The sequence below is a fragment of the Saimiri boliviensis genome, chromosome 10, assembly GCF_048565385.1.
Source record: "Saimiri boliviensis isolate mSaiBol1 chromosome 10, mSaiBol1.pri, whole genome shotgun sequence".
Classification (NCBI taxonomy): Eukaryota; Metazoa; Chordata; class Mammalia; order Primates; family Cebidae; genus Saimiri; species Saimiri boliviensis.
In genome coordinates this window covers 92,222,830-92,236,388 of record NC_133458.1, presented here as the reverse complement: position 1 = coordinate 92,236,388, position 13,559 = coordinate 92,222,830, and positions in this window count along the sequence as shown.

Genomic DNA, 13,559 nt, shown 5'->3' with positions numbered 1-13,559 from the left:
CTGGAAAACCACCATCACACTTTTGGTTTTGGCTTCTGCTTTGGGTGATCAGATTTATTTCCTCTTGTCAAGAGTTATATTCCCTTTGCGTAATAGGCAGAGTCTCTGGGTGCATCCGGAGAGGTGTCTGTACTCAAGACAAGCTGTTGTTTCTAAGAGCAGCTGAAACAAGGGTGAGGGCTGGCAGTTCACTGGTCCCTGCATACCTCATTTCTGGGAAGGGCAGGAGTGAACTTGGTGGGGCAGGAGAGCCTGAGGCAGAATGTGCTCTACCTCATTCGGTTTTGGGAGCCGTCATCCTCAGGGATGAAAGACAGTTGATTCAGTTTTCAGTCCCCTTGACGTGTCTGCAAGTTGCTTTTGTAGTCTGAAATTCCTCAGGCCTCTTCTGCCTGGCGTAAAAAGGCTGCCACCTTGACGTGAACCATCAGACTTGGCTGCCTCACTGTATTCGGCCATGTGACAGTACTGCCTCTGCCCTCTGCCCTGATTTTATTTATGGTTGTGTTTCACATGGGCTCAGGCACAGTTCTCATAGGTTCTTTTCTTAGGGATCCTTGTTAGTGTCTGTTTCCCGCAAAGCCACTTAAGAATGCTGATTTCTGGGGACTTTCATGCCCTCTCCCCTGTGGCTGCCCTGAACACCGATTGTCAGAGCTTCCAGTGGTGCCAGAAGGTCCCGCCCCTTTCCGAGCTCATTGTGCTGAAGCCACTCTCTGTTCTCTCCTGGGGCATTGGTGCCTCTGCTCAGGGCCTCAAAGCATGAATATTCCTCTTTCTAGGCCCCAGTCCTCATGCCAATGAACACCCAAGCCCTTTGGTTCAAAAGTTCTCCAGGCATGGACAGACTCCAATTCCCAGTTTAAGCCAACCCTGAGGACTCCCAACGCCACACCAGCCCCTACAAGGTGTGTGGCTACTGCACTTTGTTTCTTGTCCGGGGAAGCACATGCTAGAGGCACCAGCAACACCACTCCCAAGGTGTCAGGGTTGAAAGTGTGGCAGAAAGTTGCGTGTCGATGTGAAGTATCCTCTAGGGAAATTTCATTTTCAAAAATGCCAGGACTGACTGTTTTCATAGAACCAAGACATCTTCTGTTCTTAGAGGGTGGGCTTTGTAAATAAGATGGCCTGCTGCTGAGTCCAGGAGTTGTCTCCTTGGGCATGCATTCAGGGAGCCCAGGGGACCCCGTTGCTGGTCGATTTCCCTAAGCAGGAATTTCTCATGCAGGACCAGGGGACTGGGGTCCCTGGGAAGGAAAGTGGGCTGGGGAAAATGCCCTCAGCTGCAGGTCAACCTGCGCCCTGGTGTTGGGTGTAAGATGATTTGAAAGAGTATGAATTGGTGGAACAGCTACCCTATTTTTCCGTCATGACTTGGGGCTTCTTTTCAGTTCCGAGCCGAGAGTGAATTCTGAAAGGGTGGGGAAGGAAGGACCCTGTGGTAAGGAGGAGTCTCCTCTGCCATTGGGGCAGCACAGTCCCCAAAGGACTTACCCACAGGACTGGCATCCCTGGGCCCTGCTGGGCAGTGGGAGCTGATAGTTTGGGCCCAGGGGGCACGTGCTTTGAAGTGGCTCTTTAGCCGATGGTTATTAAACCTCTCAACTGAATGGCTGCTGTGGGGAAACAAAGATGAACAGATCCCTCTCCAGGGAATGAACATTTAGTATGAGGAGACAAGTAAATAAATGCAATGAAAAAGATGCTGTGACTGAGATGTCATGTCACAAAGAGTGTTCCGCAGCAGCAGACAGAAGGTGGTAAACATCCTGGAGGATGGTGGTTAGGACAGCCTGTGACCTCCAGGTGGATGGGTGGGGCTTGAGGGCATAGAGACAGCACCAAGCATGGGTGAGGAAGGCCATGGGGCACCCCGATGCCAGGGGTGCACAAAACACAGCTGAGGGTGCTAATGGATGCAGAAATCCGAGGAATTGAGCTTTTTCTCAAGGTGGCAACGATCGAGGCAGAAAGAGGGCAAAGGTATACCAAAATGCTGACCTGGGAAGTGAGTCCATAGACCCCTGGAACAGAGTCACCCCAGTCCTCTCTGTGGAGATCTAGTTTTAGGACTTGTGTTCCAGAATGAGCTCCTTTTATTTGCTGGGCTTCAAACATGGCAGGACCTTGTAGGAATGACTAGTTCAATAGTGTGCGTTGCACACTCCCTCAGATCTCTAGTGTGGAAACATGCCCTTCTAGAAACCTTCCCTTTAATTATTTGAATAAGTAATAGATGCATCTGGTACAAAAGGTACAAAAGGAAGGTAGAAAATGAAGACTGATAATAAACTTACCAACAGTCTCCCTTCCACCCCAGAGACCCAGCCACCCTCTCACCCTCCCTAGGAGGAGCCACTGTGATCAGTTTGTGTCCTCTTCCAGGAATATTTTATGCACAATATGGCTCTTTCTCTACACACACACAGCACCTCTTTAAACATCAATAGTAACATACCATAAGGTCTTTCTGCACCTTGTTTCTCCTAGAAATATATCTGGCTCTGGTTCCATATGAGCTCATAGAGCTTCCTCAGTCATTATAGCTTCTTCTTATTCAGAATATACGTGTCAATATGCATGTGCCTATTGACACGTATGCCCCATGACTCGACAGTTAGGTGGCTTTTGATCTCTTGCCATTACGACAGTAGCACTACAAATATACCTAACATCCATCATTTCACACAAGTGAAGTACTTGTAAAGGGCACCATGTTTCCAGAAGAGGAGTTGTTGAATCAACTTGTACACGCATTTAAACTTCAAGCAAGCATCACCAGGTTGCTTTCTGTAATGGTGGTATCTCTTCCGACGCCCACCAGAAATGTCTGAGTGCCTGTTGCTCCACACTCTTACCAACACACTCTATTATTAAACCTCTTGGTCTTTGCCATGCTGATTGGTGTAAAAATGCTTTTTCATTGTAGGTACCATTTGTGTTTCCTAGCATTTTGACAGAAATTGAGCATCGTAAGAGGGTGCTTTAAAAAATCCTGTACCACTTCAGTCCTTTTTGAAGTAGGCAGAGGACAGAAGGGAATCATATTCAGAAAACAGAGGCCCCAATCAGCTGAAAGATAATTGTAGTAAGTTCCTTGAGGACAAAGCACGTCTATTTTTCCTTTTTATCTTTTTTGGCACACAAAATTCACTATAAATGTGTGTCAGATTGAATTTGTGTCATTTTGGTGTAAGAGGGGAAATGTTTTTGATGTTTCCCTTTCAAGAGTTTGAAAGTGCTCTCCTGGAAAAATTCTGTTCAAAGAGTGCAAGTTTCATTTGTTACAATGTTATTGCCTGAAGGTCCCATTCATCTGTTATCTCCGTGACTGCCTTGTTGTCTTTCCTAAATCGTCATGTATCGTGAGGAAGGTGTCAGAACTGCATTAATCTCAGAATATGAGGAGAAATCCTTTTGTGAATGACCTGGACTCCAAATCTTGAAGGAGTGTTTCTCTACAGACTGCATTTGCTACCCAGTTTTTCATATCGCATTAACCGATATTAAATATCAGTGAGTTACAGCTCTTTGGTGCATTCGCCTCAACTCTAGGACACTTACCAAAGGAGTTCTGATCATGGGATCCCATGGGAAACATTAGTATTATAATCTACATTACAGCCAGTATTGAAAATTTTATTAGAATGCCACATGATATATCAAGATCTCTACAAATAATCATTTTTGCAATTTGACTTTGCAACCATTAAAACTTTCCATAAACATAGATCTATGCATCCAATAAAGAGCATACAACATGAAGCTTTTTGTACATTCAAATATTTCACATTTTAGGATAAAAAGCTTAGTGGCAATAAATTGGATATCTATGTCTCTTGCCCTGCCCCCTTAGGAATGAAAAGATGTCTGTTTTTAGTCACCAAGTCTTATGCTGGAAGCCATGTGAAAAAAGATTATGGAAACCTTATTTCCTTTCTTTTTTTCTACTTTCTTTGGTCGTATATTAGGCAGCTACTATGTATTGGTCACTGGGATAGAGTCAGAAGTGTATGTAATTGTGCTTATACATGTCGCTGTTTTCACAGTCTTCATAAGGGAAAATTATTTTCTTTCTGAAAACCTTTTTGTTGGCAACACACACCAAGGAAGGAGCTGATTTTACAGCCTAGCACTAGTGGTAAATCACTAGTTTCTTGTACAAAAATGTTACATTCACAGAGGTGCCAGAGTACTTGAAATTCTACTACTAGAGTTTTTATCCATTTGCTTTAAAGTATTAACCCAGAAAGTCTCTGTTCAAGTGCAAGTCTATAATTTGGAAAAAACATACATTGATATGTATTGGGATAGTTGAGATTTTAAAAATCATACAATTAATCATCTAACAGAGAACCGACTCCCAAGGAAAAGGAAGCACCAGGTGAGTGGTGCCTGACTGTGGAAGGGATGGACCAGAACATGAGATAGCGCTGGGGATTTGTGAGAGTGCACAAGACAAGGGCCCTGCAATCTAGGTGTATAGACATTGTCTTTGGATCGTAGAAAACCAGGTCATTGTGTGTCGCCTTGTTCCTCTTCTAGGTATCTGTCTGCCTCCCTTGGATGGTGACTGGAATTTGCTGAGTAAACTCCCTGCCACTTGCAGGATCAGGACTAAGCTCCCCAGCTGGCCTATACTCCATTTCCAACTCAAACTGTCACCCAGGTGTCCTCTCTTCTGCTGACCCTAAGCCATGGGGGAGGGAGAATTATTTGTTGTTTCCCCCTAAAACCAGCCTGATACACTTCTTTCTATTGCCTCTGCTCACAGTCACTTGTGGAGATGGTCTGCCTGCCCCATACCAATCTATTTGTCAAGTCTTAGTTTGAGAATCACCGCTTCTTCAAGACTTTCATGACTTTGCCATCTTCACTCCTGCCCCAAGTAGAGCAGACCACTCCCTTCCTTGGGCACTCAGTGAATTCTAGAACACTTCTAGCACAGCATCTACCATTTTTTTAATAGCAGTTACTGGTCTACCTGTCTGTTTCTTTACTAGATTCTAAGCACCTTGAGGGCAAGGACTATGTCAAATATCTCTCAGTATCCCTGGCTTCTTTTAACATTTTTTTTTTTTAATCCTTAGCAAACTAACATAGGATTAAGCCACTATTATGTTGGGATTTCTGCTACCTTGACAGTCTAATCCTATGTATGCGTAATGTATGGTAATGTACGTATAATGCTTTTTGGCTGAACAAATAAATGACTAAATATTTTAAGAGACTGGTGATATATAGGATAATTCATAGATTATGGACATGGGGGTCTTGCTTCCTGAAAACTCCATTTGATTAGGTATTTCTGGAGCACTTAACACCTGTGTCCCTGTGACTTAGTCACAGTTCTCACTTGCTATCAGCTTCATATTTAGGTAATAATACATACCTAAAAGGTATGTATTTTTTTGGATGAGGAAATTGAGACTTGGCAAGATTAAATAATTCGCTCAGAATTACAGTTACTCAAAATTTCAGAGCAAGTCCATTCGAGTCGAATGCACTTGCTTTTCCTTAGCTGCTGCATGAAGCTAGGTACTGCAGAGGATGCAAAGGTGCTGCAAGCACTTCTCAGTCTAATGGCAGAGGACAAACATATGCCATGAACTCTTCTAATTCCAGGCATTGGATAACACCTACAATAAGGGTATAAAAAAAGGCTGATAACCATGTCTGCATATATACAGAGTAGCCTAGTTTTACCCTCATGATGTGCAATTAACCTTTATTCAAGTATCTCATAAACAGAGATGAAGAACAATTTATCACAACTGGAAGCACACACACCAGTTGTTCCATTACCATGCTTTGGTTTTGTGCAGAGAACCACATTTTAGCCTACCATCGTTGGTCCAGGGCTTGCCCAGCTCATGCAGTGTCTGTGGGTGACATAGCCCGAGTTTTGCCTTTGTTTGAATTACTAGCCTTGGCACCTAGGATTTAAACATGGAATTGGACTGTCAGGACCGTGGTAGCAGATTAGAATATCTTTGTTAACTTAGAAGTTATGTGTGGTTGAACTGGAACCAAATTATGCTGAGGTCCTTCAGAATAGATGGTGTGTATATACTAATGAACAAATTGGATGGTTCTTGTGGGAAAGGCACCAACAGTGAATGGGAACACAGCCAAGTGAACACATGAAGACAAAATTTGGAAAACTCAGGGAATGGCTATTTGGGGTACAGAGTGGGAAAACATATGGCCACTCAGACTAGACCACCCAGTTGGATCTGCTGATGTGCTAATCACTGTGGTGTGGAGACTTGCCCAGCCATCCCCATCTCCCCATCTCCTCAAGAAAGGTCTTGAGTGACAGAGGATCTGGATACAGGGGGCTGATGGTCATCAGGAGAGAAACTCCAGTGGGGTCACCCTGAGGCTAACTTGTTCTCAGTCAAGATGACTTTCTGAGAGGTTGTTCTAGGAAATAATCTGTGCTTTAAGTTCATTCTTGAGAGGTCTGAGGGGTTAGCTGAAGAGAGGGACCAAAGCAGTTAGGATTAGATTCTGTCAAGGTAGCAGATCTCTCAACATAATAGTGGCTTAATCCTATGTTAGTTTACTAAGGATTAAAATAATAACAAAAAAAAAAAACTAGTGGCTTAATAAAGTCAATTTTTCTTTCTCTGAAAAGAAACCCAAATGTGTCAGCCTAGAACATGATTTTACTCTGCGGTACCAAGGGCCCAGTCCCCTTCTATCCTGCTCATGTGGCTTCTACTTCATGACCCCAAATAGCTGAAGTTCTTGTAATCACATCCTTGTGTCAGCAGTAAAAAGGAGAAAAAGACAAAGCAGCATATGCTCCCTCCCTTTAAACATAGTTCCTAGATGTCGTACCCAGCACTTTCTGTAGTTGCACACCTAGCTGCAAGGAAGGCTAAGAACTGTAGTTTTACTCAGAGTGACCACATGTCCAGCTAGAAATCTGAGGTTCTTTTATTAAAGAAGAAAAGATTTTGTAGGACAACCATCGGTCTTTGCTACATTAATGCAGACAGGAGGAACTTCTTGGAGTTCACTGGGTGATAGTAGTAGTATAGTGACTTGAGGCTGGTAATTCTAGATCTGCATCTTGGGCCTAAACAGGAATTGCTGTGTGCTTGAGTTGAAGAGAAGGCAAAGAAGATGGGAAGGGAGATTGTTTTTTTCTTGGAAGTTTGTTTCTTGAAGCATGGCACAACAAGCACTTGGCTCCTGGGTAGACCCTCCGTGTAGATCAGCAGCGTGTCTTGAGACATGATACTCAGAGCAGTTCTGCAAAATGGTAGAAGGTATGACTCAAAAGGCAAGATTCCATGGTAAAATAAGTTGGTGCAACACCAATTTATAGGCAGTTAAGCAGCCACTTAACAATGAGAAGCCTTAGGACCTTCAGTATGGACTAATGAGCACTGCAGAATTCCAACCAAGAGTGGAATGCAGCACACAGCATCTCCCCCTTGGCAACACATCTCTAGTGTCCTGTGGAATGTGCCCCATGGATTCTGAGAGAGAGGCAGGACAAGGAGCTCTGCAGTTTTGTCACATGTCACCTTTGACAATGTGTGATGGCAGGCCGGTGCCACAGAGGGAGATTTGATGGGGCAGCAAAGAGCAGAAGATGCTGAGGCTCATGTTGAAAAATGAGGGAACAATCAGGCCTTACGGAGAAGTTCTTTACGGGCAAAAAAAAAGAAGCCAAAGACACGAGGATTAAAGCAGAAACTCTTGAAAATAAATTGGGTGTGGAAAGAACTATGACGGATCCTTCTCCCAGAATGGCAGAGAGGGGGCCTGATTGACTCCACCAAGGCAGTGACCAGCCACGTGCTAAGCCCTGCTGGAGCGGGCTCCCTCCATCTGCAACCTCTGGGGCAACCACAAGAGGAGAGCTGATGGGAGTGAGCATCCTTCCCCAAGCCGTAGCTGCTCATGGAAAACTGCAAGCTAAGACATTTAATGGCAAGCTGCTGAGACATTTAGTTCTCTTAAGATAAATAGTAATTGTCTTTCCTTCAGGTTTAAAACTTTTCTTTCAGATGAAACTAGCCCTATCCCCTTAAAGGTGTAGGGAAACTTTCATAGTAGTGATTGACAGTGGTGGTGGTGATGCTCAAATATGGTGGAAAGGTGGGTCTGGTCCCCGGTCTTCCCCTTTTCTCTCCATGGGCTTCTCTATTACCTATGTGATGGAAGTAGGTCTATATATATATTTTATGTATTTTGTTTTTGTTGTTGTTGCTAATTCCCCTTTGGCAGGGTTGTAGAACAGTTGGGGAGGGACAAAAGAAAAGATTGAGACAATATTTCTCTCTTACAACACACACCCCTGTCCCCTCATCATACATTCTCCTACTTCTGTAATAGTGGAAAGACAGTCAGAAGTCTGCTTATTTGACACAATCTTCTCAATGCCCCTGAATGACCTCCCAGTTTTGGGGGTTCCTATTGTGTACTTTGTCCTTATCGGTTGTTCAGAGCTTGCCTCTTGCTTTCTCTAAATGTTGAGAAGACACAGCCATGGCTTTGTGAAACTGGACCCCCCCAGTGGAGCCTCAGTGGTGGCCCAGGCTGGAGGGGGGAACCGGTTCTCAGGTATGACTGAGGAACTGGCACTAGAAGAGGACTGAAGTTCCTGTGTTCAAACTTGCCCCAGTTACCTTAAGCCCCCTGAAAGCTGCCCGTGTGATTACTTGAACCTGGTTTCACTGGAGCTTGCTAGATTTTACTTGCCGATTTTACTGGATATGGTCAAGGTAAGCATTAGTGGTAAAGTTAGAGACACACACATGGCCTTTCCCGCTGCCCATCACGTCAACCTGGCCACTTTTTGCAGCTCTGCAGAGTGGAGCAGAGAATTCCTTAGCCGTGTTTATTTCTAGGTTCATTGCAATCATAACATGGAAAGTGATTGTAAGTTCTGAGGAAGCCTCTAGTTTCTGCATCTGAAGACTGGTTCTACTGTGTGTATTTCTTGATTGACTTGATATCATCTCATAACTTTACCAGCATTTCCCTAGGGACACTGTTCCATGCCAAGTGTGTCTCACTAGGTATGTTAATTTGCCCAAAGCTGTGGAAAACTAGCAAAAGGACAAATAAAGAATTCACCAATGTATAATTCAAGCCTAGGCTGATATTTATTGGATTCATAAGGCTGTATTACTGATACAAGGAGAAATAAGCAGAATTGTCAGCGCCGTTAATACTGCATGCCAAAGGGCAGAGGCACTTACACAGCCAGAGAAGACAATAAAAAAAATAAGCATTAAAAAAACCATAAGCATATTAAGGACTGAAGAGGCTCAGTCATTGCTGCCCAGTGCGGCTCAAATACATCTATATGGGACCCAAAACTTGAGACCTGATAAATGTGCCACTTTATTTCTCTAAGTTGTGTAGTTTATATGTGGCCAAACATATCAACATTTCAGACCACATCATTTCTGATTTTAGAATTTTTCTAAACAGAGCAGGTATTAAAACCCCAAATCTTGCATTCAAGAAAAAAATTTCTGTGCACGTACCAAGCCAAATGTTCAGCTGCCTGTGACTGCAGAGCAGGAAGACAATATAGGCATTTAAAGTCTAGTCCTCGTGGAATACTCGTTGAGAAGTGTAAGATGGAGGAGCCTCCATAGAGAGCCGCCCACCTCCCCGTCCCCAGTCCCAGACGCCACTTTTCTTTGAAATCACACATATCAGCAGAAGTAGAAGGCTGCTTGCTTTCTCTCAATGAGAAAAATATCCTCAGATTTTGTGATTTGTATGGAGCAGGGAATTTGAAATTTTTAAGTTTAATTTTTTTAATTCACCCTCATGAAGTATTTTGGAATCAACCATCATTCAGCACCCCTCCTATTTCTTATCCCTTCCAGAGTGTGCATAACTTTTAGGTCTGGAACAGTTTCAAAACCCATGAAGAACTTACTTCCACCAAGCCACTTGGTTTTCAATCATAAAAGTCAACATACATAAACAATATATGTAGCACTGTCTCACATAACACAATTAAAAGATGTAAATACAGCCTCTTTCAGCTGAATCAACTGCGTGAACAAATATACTATTGAATGTTTTACATATGTGCATCTTTAAAATCAAACAAGCACATCTGTTTAAGTTTTGTGTCTACAAAGTTTACACACAAGTAATAGTTGGTGATACTATTTTTTCTACCCAAACTGTTTAAAAAATGTGTTTGTATACGTAGAAAATTCAGGCACAATCTAAAAGCTGTATATGTTTCCATCCATATATATGTAAAGTTAAATTATCCATCTTACTTGGGATTTACATTACCTCCTTTGTGAACAAAATCCTTAAAGGTTGGTTTTATTGTTTATACTATGCTTGCTGAAATCTGTTAAATATAATCGTGATTTTTGAGGGATTAAGGTAAAACCAGATCTCTGATGCAAGCTCAGACCCCTCCCTCCTCTGGGCCAATTCTGTGAAGCAGTCACACAAAGTGAGTGGGGACTCAGCGACACCAGAGGCTGCATCTTCTGGTAAATATTAGTACATCCTGGACACACTGCTGAGAGCTGCCAGTCATACTGCCATTTCCATGGCAGCTGCAGGGCTTGCAGAGGCCAAACTTTCTGTCAGGCAGCTCAGCACATGATCTCAGAAGCTGGGTGTGGAAGGGAAGATGTTTTAATTCTCACATCTACTTCTTTAAAGTCAACACATTTTGTGGGTGCCAGTTTCTATCATGCTGCAAAATAATCAGCACTTCAAAAGAAGTTTGAAGTTGGGATTTGGTTACCATTCTAAACAAACCAGAACCACACCACAAACACATTGGTAGTTGGGGCCCCTGAATGCAAAGTGACCTCATGTGCAAGAGGGAAGTGCTATCATGGATTCTGATCCATGGCTGCAAATACCCAGGAGCTCTCAGGGCTTACATTCATAAGCCTGAGGCCCAAGCACCCTCCATCTCTCTTTCACTCTTCAGTGAAAAGAGTAAATTGGACAAATACGTTCTTTCAGTCATAGGATGTCCTATGATGGTGGGTCACACACTAATGTCTTGATCCGTAGGACCCAGAGAGGCTGTGATTTGCTCAAAGTCAGAGATGGGTCTAGAAGCCGGGTCCAGTCATCTTAAAATTTGAATTAACACTTGTTTTGAACAGATTTTGGATTACAGATAAAATTGAACCAAAAGTACATAGAGTTTTCATATGTCCCCTCTTACAGCCACCCCAAATTCCCCCGTTTTTACTATCTGGCATTAGTATGGTACATTTGTTACAACTAATGAGCCAACATTGACATATTATTAACTAAACTTCATAGTTTACTTTAGGGTTCATTCTGTGTGGTACAGCCTATAGGTTTTGACAAATATATGACATGTATCTGCCATTATAGTATTATACAGAACAGTTCCACTGCCCTAAAAATCCTTTGCCTGTTCATCCTACTCTTCCTCTAATTGTTGACAACCAAGGGTCTTTTTACTGTCTCCACAGTTTTGCTTTTTCCCAAATGTCATATAGTTGGAGTCACACAGATTAACTTCTTTCACTTAGCAGTATGCATTTAAGTTTCCTCCATGTCTCTTGGTGGCTTGATAGTTCATTTTATCACTGCATAATATCCCATCATATGGTTGTACTTGTTTGATCTATTTACATGCTGAATGACATCTTGGTTGCTTGCAAGTGTTGGCAGTCATGAATAAAGGTGCTATTACTATAGCACATTCCTTCCACATGGACTCAGTGTCAAATGTCAAGTCTTTGCAAAATCTATTCCTAACAGCGGTTGCATTTGGCTATGTTTGGGCCTCATCAAACCTTTCCACCCTTATCTGCCCTGTGTAAACTCTGCTTCCAAGAGACTGCTCTATTCCATCTCTGAACCACCCTTAATGTAACACCCATTCCAGAGTTGTTCTTTTATTCATATCCTTTAGTAGTATTTAGAATTTTTTTTTCCCCTCTAGTTTTCTAATCTGTAACCTACTCATCCAGGCCTGTTCGCATCCTGTCGCTGCTGTGGCACTCTTCCTTGGATTCCCACAATTTTAAGGCAAAAAATTTAGAAAGAAAATGGGAAGAAAGAAGTAATTTACTTTCTCAATGAGAAAATCCCCTCAACATGGAGAAGAGCATGACAATGTGCTTCAAAACTTTGCTTCACTGTCTTCCTGGCTCTATGTCCTTAGGCAAGTTACTTAGTCTTGAAGTTCAGTTTTTCTATCTATAAGATGGGTTAAACACTATCAACCTTTCGGGTTGCCGTGAAGATTCATGTAAAGTGCTCAGAGTACTTTCTGACAGCAATAAATGATGCTCTCCTGTTCTCCTCCTTCCTCCTTATCATTATCATCTCCACATCCAGACATTTTATCTCCCTCTTCTGCATCCTCACAGCCTTCTGTGTGTGTCCTTGTCATGTCTTGTCATATGTCATAGAAAATATGTGTGGGGCTGCTTAACCCCTTTGGCATGCACAGTGTCAGGGACAGGCTTTTTGTATGTATTCCTTTTCATTTTAAATTGGTGAGGTTAAACAGTAATACCTACTGTGTTTGTAGAACCCTGTTCCAGCTAACCTCTTTCTGTCTGTGTGGGTTAACATCCCTCAATACCCATTTTTTTCCCCACTAGAGCTGCGGGAGAATGTTCCTGTTGGATGTTCAAACCATTTCTGAAATAGGAAGAGGACTGTCAGTCTCGATGGGGAGTAGGGGGCAGGGAGCTGTCTGAGAATTTGTGGCTAGGGTACACTAATGTTTTTCTTTCAATTACTGATGGCTGAGGATCCAGTTGGAGGATAAACCAGACCCTTCTGCCTTCTATGGTTTTGTATCCTCAATTCAGGCTAATGCTGGGGAAGGAGATTGAAAGCAAAGCCCAGCTTTGAAACCACCCGATGAATTTTATTGGGACAAGAGAGTTGTAATAAGTGGTAAGATCAGAAAAATAAGTAACTTGTAAGTGACCTCCCACCAACCTGGTGATATCTGAGAGTAGCAAATGTAGAAAAAGTGCAGTGCAGTGTTATTTATCCACTTTTCCTAATCACTGTGGGACCTAGGACCTCCAGGAATCATCGAGTCTGTCTTTTGTGCAGGGCACATACTTGGTTTTGGGTATTATAGTACAGGCCAGCAAACCTTTTCTGTCATGAGCCAGATAGTAAATATTTAGGCTTCGGAGGCCATATAGTCTTTGTCAAAATTAATCTGCTGCTATATTGCAGAAATAACAGTGGCCAGTATGTAAACAAGTGGACATGGCTGGGTCCCAATAAAATTTCATTTATGGACATTAAATTTAACCTAATTTTCATGGATCACAAATAGTATTCATTTTGTTTTCCTCCCAACCCTTTAAAAAGGTAACAAGCAGTCATAGCTTGTGGGCTGTACAAAAGTAGGTGGCAGCTGCATTAAGCTGTAGGTCGCTGATCCCCACTTTACAACATCACAGGGGAAACTGGCTTTGGCAGAACTGGGGTTAAATCAGGTCTAATTTTTTGCCGAGGTGAAGGGAAAATGATGTAAGAGGAATTTGATACCCCTTTGTCTCATTGCTTTCACTCTGAAC